This window comes from Mus caroli, chromosome 12 (assembly GCF_900094665.2).
Source record: "Mus caroli chromosome 12, CAROLI_EIJ_v1.1, whole genome shotgun sequence".
Classification (NCBI taxonomy): Eukaryota; Metazoa; Chordata; class Mammalia; order Rodentia; family Muridae; genus Mus; species Mus caroli.
The window spans coordinates 95,652,350-95,658,384 of record NC_034581.1 but is presented as its reverse complement, the minus strand read 5'-3'; the positions used below and the strand labels follow the sequence as shown (position 1 = coordinate 95,658,384).

Here is a 6,035-nt window from a genome sequence, read left to right as displayed (position 1 = left end):
AATAAATAAATAAATCTTTAAAAAAAAAATTACACAGCTGGAGATGGCACAGTGGTTAAAAGCACTGGCTGCTCTTTCAGAGGACCCAGGTACCAAGCACCTATCTGGCTGCTCACAAACATTTGTAACTCCAGTCTCGGGGGGATCTGGTGCCTGCTGAAGGCAATGTACTTGCATGTAGTACACATATTACATTTAGGAAACACCCACCCATATAAGTAAAAAGATTTGTATTTTAACCAAGCAGTTGATGGAGCACACCTTTAATCCCAGCACTGGAGGCAGGAGTCAGATCTCTCTGTAGGCCAAGATGGTCATCTGTAAGAGCAATGAGTGTTTCTAACCACTGAGCCTTTCTCCAACCCCACTTTTGATCTTTAAAGACAGGCACTAGGTAACTTAGAACTATCTAGACCAGATTGGCCTTCCTGAATGCTGGAGTCATTGTTCAGTGCCAGCTTGCAGGTAGACCACCTCTTGAGTCAGATGGATTATTTTGGTTTGGTGGTGGTTTTTTGATCTCACTATGTAAACCAGTCAGGTCTACCTGCCTCTGCCTCTAGAGCGTAAGCCACCATACCTGAGTCAACTTACCTTGTGTATGTAGAGGAAAGAATCAACAGTCTTCACTGTTAGCTAGAATATTTTGTGTCAGCTAATGGTGGTATCTTAAAACATTCTTTTTTCCAAGAAAGCACCTCTAGGTGAACTCAGGATCTTCCTGACTTTGCAGAAGGTTTCTTGGGACACTTGCTTTGACATTGAGACCTTTGGGCAGAGGACAGATTCATGACTTGTCTTCATAAATCATCCAATTATTCTAAAGAAATCTGTGTTGGCCTTTGGCCATGCTCTTCAGAGATTGCTTTCTTAGCTCTTAGTGCTTATGGTTATTTAAGCAAACTTTATGAAGGTTTGCTATAAAGGAGGTAAAAAGGAACTTCTAGTGGAGATCGACCATCAGCCAGAAATTACGGGACATTCAGCCCCGGAATTGACATTTAACTTCAGAGGCTACAGTATTGTTTCCACTCTGGGGATTCAGCCCTGGACTCTAGTACCCTAAGCACATACTGTAAGTCCACACTCCTAAGCTCAACTACTGTCTTGGTATCTGGTATGAATATAGTATAAATTATTTTCACCTTATTGATACCAGTGAGTTGTTTTGCTCACTTTGTAGTGTTTGAGGTGAAATTAAAACTTAACCTCCTAAAGTGATGAAAACTTTATAACTACTCCAGAAACATCCTCTCTCCCACAAATGCTACCCTGTCTGGTAGTTTTCAATGGGTTTGTGTGATTACTATTTCTTGCCCAGTTGTCCTCAAATCCTATATGCAATTTTATCAGAACATCCCTCTGGTCTTTCAACATGTTACCCAGACAGCCTGTTAATCCTTGGTGAAAAGATCTATCTACTTTCAACCAACAAACACCTCACACTACAGAACCTACCTCCATGTCACTCTCTGGAAATGTTCAGTGCACAAAAAGTGCTCAATCTACTAACTGATAGATAGAGTTTACAGTTTCTCAACCATGAATTTCCCTTTTTAGTTGATAGAAATGGAGGGCTAGGAAATCCTCAGAACCCTAGGGCCTCAGAAATCCACCTGCCTCTGCCTCCCACCTGCTGGGAGGGATTAAAGACTTGTGCCACCACTGCCCAGCCCTTTTGTTTGTTTGTTTGTTTTTTTAATCTGGATCTTCAGGTTAGTTTTATGAAGCTAGAACTCTTAATGGTATTACTAATGTGGTTTGAGTACATTTTTAATAATTCATGCTGGGTGTAAAGGTGTATACCTTTAATCCCAGAGGCAAAGGCAGAATGATAACTGAATCTGAGGCCATCCTGGGCTACACAGAGGAGGAGCTCTGTCAGGAGCAGGGAAGAAGTTTTAATAATTACTAAAATCTGATTCTTTCCTGGCCCTATTCTTTTTTTTTTTTTTTTTTTTTAATGGTTTTTCGAGACAGGGTTTCTCTGTATAGCTCAGGCTGGGCTGTCCTGGAACTCACTTTGTAGACCAGGCTGGCCTCGAACTCAGAAATCCGCCTGCCTCTGCCTCCCGAGTGCTGGAATTAAAGGCTTGTGCCACCACACCCAGCCTCCTGGCCCTACTCTTACTGTCTCTTTAGATAGTGTGGGTCAAGCACAGTTAAGGTTTCTTCTAAGCTGCTATGTAAATTCACATAACAAAGGATAGCCGCCTTATCCTGGCTTTATCTCCCAGTTGTGCCATCCATCATACCCAAACAAAGATGGAACAGCAAAGATGGAACTTAGACTGGCCTAGAACTTGGGATCCTCCTGCTTCATCCTATTTCATTTTCCTCCAGTATGTCTCTCTGGGGCCAGCTTTGAATTTTAATCTTGTTTTAATCAGGTTGGATTCAAGCAATTCAGCTCAGCTTCCAGGTAGGTAGAACTTCAGACATGTGCCACTGCATCTGACTTCTAGATTGTTTTAAGACAAACTTCGTGACAATTTAGGCTAGCATTCTATTCATGAGCCTTCTTCCTCTGACATCACATTAATGTTATCACTGCCTCTACCCATACATACACACAAACTCATACAGAAAGAAAAGTAGGTAAATTTTACAAATTCATACAGAAATTACTAGTTTGTGTGCTCTCATAACTTAAGCACTACTCTAGAGGAAGGTGACAATACAGGTGTATGCTCTCAGCCTCCATGATGGTCCTGATGAGGTAGCTCTTGAGAAGTGCAGACCTTACATGTAAGAACCCAGGAAAGCTGGGTGTTTGGAGATTCTTCAAGTTGCTATTCAAGTACTTGACGTCAAGTACTTGACGGTCCATCTTTGGAAGAAGAAGGCAAGGTAGGAGGGGCACAAACAAAAGAAGTCAAATGAGCATCAGGAAGCCCAGAATGTAGCGTCTAGAGATGTAGTTTAGGTGGTACCAGCCTGGCCTGCAATATGGGAAACCCTGAATTTGGCTCCCAGCAAGAGTGTAATGGAGAAAAAAATGTGTAACTTTGGGGGAGAGATTTTGCCTTTGTTTCAAGAGGAAAAGAAAAGTGGTGGATTCCTTCCAGATTTGACAAAGAGACACACCCTGAACATCTTGACTGAAAACAAAGAAATAAATCATGAAAACTAATAGAACAGGTAACTTGTATTGCTGATCCCTCTACATGGGAACATCTGGCTGAGACATGAAAATCTCGCCAGCCAAGACTTCAGCTATATATAGCCAACAAATCTTGTTGGCTACAGAATTCTTAAGATTTATCATACCATCTTTTAAATGGCATAACTAGAAATTTATATTACAGTTTGGTTATACAATCCAAACTAACATAAAGAAAAACAGATGCCTTGCCTTGCTTGAACTTAGAGCAAAGAATCATTAACTGACTTGTGCATACTGCACATTCCAAACATACGTTAGTGCAGAAATATCTTTGAAAGCTTATATGTTTGCAGAGCAAAAGGACCCGACACCAAAGAAAACAAGTAGCCGGTGATTCTACCTTAGATCGTTTCAATTTTGTTTCCTCAAAAATTGAATCCAGGACAATTTCGATATGGCTAGCTAGATCATCCAGCATCACAGACTGTTCCAGTCAGGACTTCAGAGAAGCCCTGAAATTTCATAGCATGCAGAGACTGGACAGCAAATGCTACAGCTAACTTTCTTTCTTTCTTTCTTTCTTTCTTTCTTTCTTTTTTTTTTTTTTTTTTTTTTTTTGGTTTTTCGAGACCGGGTTTCTCTATATAGCCCTGGCCGACCTGGAACTCACTNTGTAGACCAGGCTGGCCTCGAACTCAGAAATCCGCCTGCCTCTGCCTCCCAAGTGCTGGGATTAAAGGCGTGCGCCACCACCGCCCGGCTACAGCTAGCTTTCTTAAGACTAACCAATATACCAATTTTATTAGAGGGCTCTGAAAAGGAAAATGACACTCTCAAATCAACAGGAGGCAATTTTAAGAGAATAATACGTCCATTCCCAAGAGGTGGGTTGGATGTTTTTGGTCATTCAGTGGATGACGGCTACTTGTCATCTTTTAAGGGGGGTTGTTACAAGTTGTTATGGTCTTGGACAGGGAGGAAGCAAAATGAAGGAGTTTAGTTTCAGGGACTTTTTCTTTCCTCTATCCTTTCTCTCCTATCTAGTATTAGGAGGAGAAGGGATGAAAAGAAAAACAGGGGGAGGGGAGATATAGTAATAACTGGATAAAAGGGCAGATGATTGAATCTACTTTTAGACAAAGAACATCAACAAACCAAATATTTTTACATTTGGTATAGACTTCATATATCGATACAGATTAGGATTATATTTTGCTACAGCATACATGCAGACAGGACTCTCATATACATAAATAAATCTTTAAAAAAATTTTATGGATCTCATGGAGGCATTTTCTCAAGGGAAGCTCCTTTCTCTGTGATAACTTCTGCTGTGTCATGCTAACACACAAAACCAGTCAGTAAAGCTACCTACTAAGACATCTCCAGAGCCCATAGAGCTTCAATTTCTTTATAACCAAGATAAAATAATTCTATCTGGACAAGAGATATGTTAATGTGGACAAAGCAAAACAACAGAAACTCCCAGCAGCACCCAGAGAAAGCCAGAATGATCTGAAGAGAGGTAGTTTGTCTTCATAGGAACTTTAAAAAAAGACTTATTTGTTTTAAAGACAAGCATGGTACTACACCTTTAGTCCTAGCACTGGGAAGCAGAGGCAGGTGGAGCTCTGTGAGTTCCAGGCTAGCCAGGGCTACATAGGAGACCACCACCAACAACAACAATAAAAATAATAAATGAGTAAATAAATAAATAAGCCAGGCAGTAGTGGTGGCTGTCCTTAATCCTATCCCAGCACTTCGGAGGCAGAGGCAGGCCAATCTCTAACTTGAAAGCCAACCTGGTCTAGAGAGTGAGTTTCAGGACACCAGGGCTACATAGAAAAACACTGTCTCCCTTGGTGCTGTGGCGGTGTGCTGCTTTCGATCCTGTGGCCTTTGGGAACCCCGCATAGCCACTGCCGCTTCCTTCTGTCCTTGCCATGTTCCTCACTTGATCCGAGTACGACAGGGGTGTGAATACTTTTTCTCCTGAAGGAAGATTATTTCAAGTGGAATATGCCATTGAGGCTATCAAGCTTGGTTCTACAGCCATTAGCATCCAGACCTCAGAGGGCGTATGTCTAGCTGTGGAGAAGAGAATTACCTCCCCACTAATGGAGCCCAGCAGCATTGAGAAAATCGTAGAGATTGATGCTCATATAGGTTGTGCCATGAGTGGGCTAATTGCTGATGCTAAAGCTTTAATTGATAAAGCCAGAGTGGAGACACAGAACCACGGGTTCACCTATAATGAGACAATGACAGTCGAGAGTGTGACCCAGGCTGTGTCCAAGCTGGCTCTGCAGTTTGGAGAGGAAGATGCAGATCCAGGTGCTATGTCTTGTCCCTTTGGAGTAGCATTGTTGTTTGGAGGAGTCAATGAGAAAGGACCCCAACTGCTTCGCATGGACCCATCTGGGACCTTTGTACAGTGTGATACTCGAGCAATTGGCTCTGCTTCTGAGGGTGCCCAGAGCTCCTTGCAAGAAGTTTACCATAAGTCTACGACTCTGAAGGAGGCCATCAAGTCCTCGCTCATCATCCTCAAGCAAGTCATGGAGGAGAAGCTGAACGTGACCAACATGTAGCTAGCCACGGTGCAGCCTGGTCAGAATTTCCACATGTTCACAAAGGAAGAACTGGAGGAGGTGATCAAGGACATTTAAGAAGGAGCCGTTCTCGAACTTCTGTGGGACACTTTCAGTTCTAATTGCCCTTAGACTTTATTTCCAGCTCTTATGTCATGGAAAATATCCAGTATATGTGTGTGTGTGTTTTTTTTTTATGAAGTCTGTACATAACAGCAATTCTGAAATAAAAAAAATTTAAGCCGGGCGTGGTGGCGCACGCCTTTAATCCCAGCACTCGGGAGGCAGAGGCAGGCGGATTTCTGAGTTCGAGGCCAGCCTGGTCTACAAAGTGAGTT

At 42.2% G+C, this 6,035-nt stretch overlaps 1 pseudogene; it reads left to right on the top strand.

Moving 5' to 3' along the window:
- The first annotated feature begins 5,049 nt into the window (after nt 1–5,049).
- LOC110307421 lies at nt 5,050–5,784 on the top strand (annotated as a pseudogene).
- The last annotated feature ends 251 nt before the right edge of the window (nt 5,785–6,035 follow it).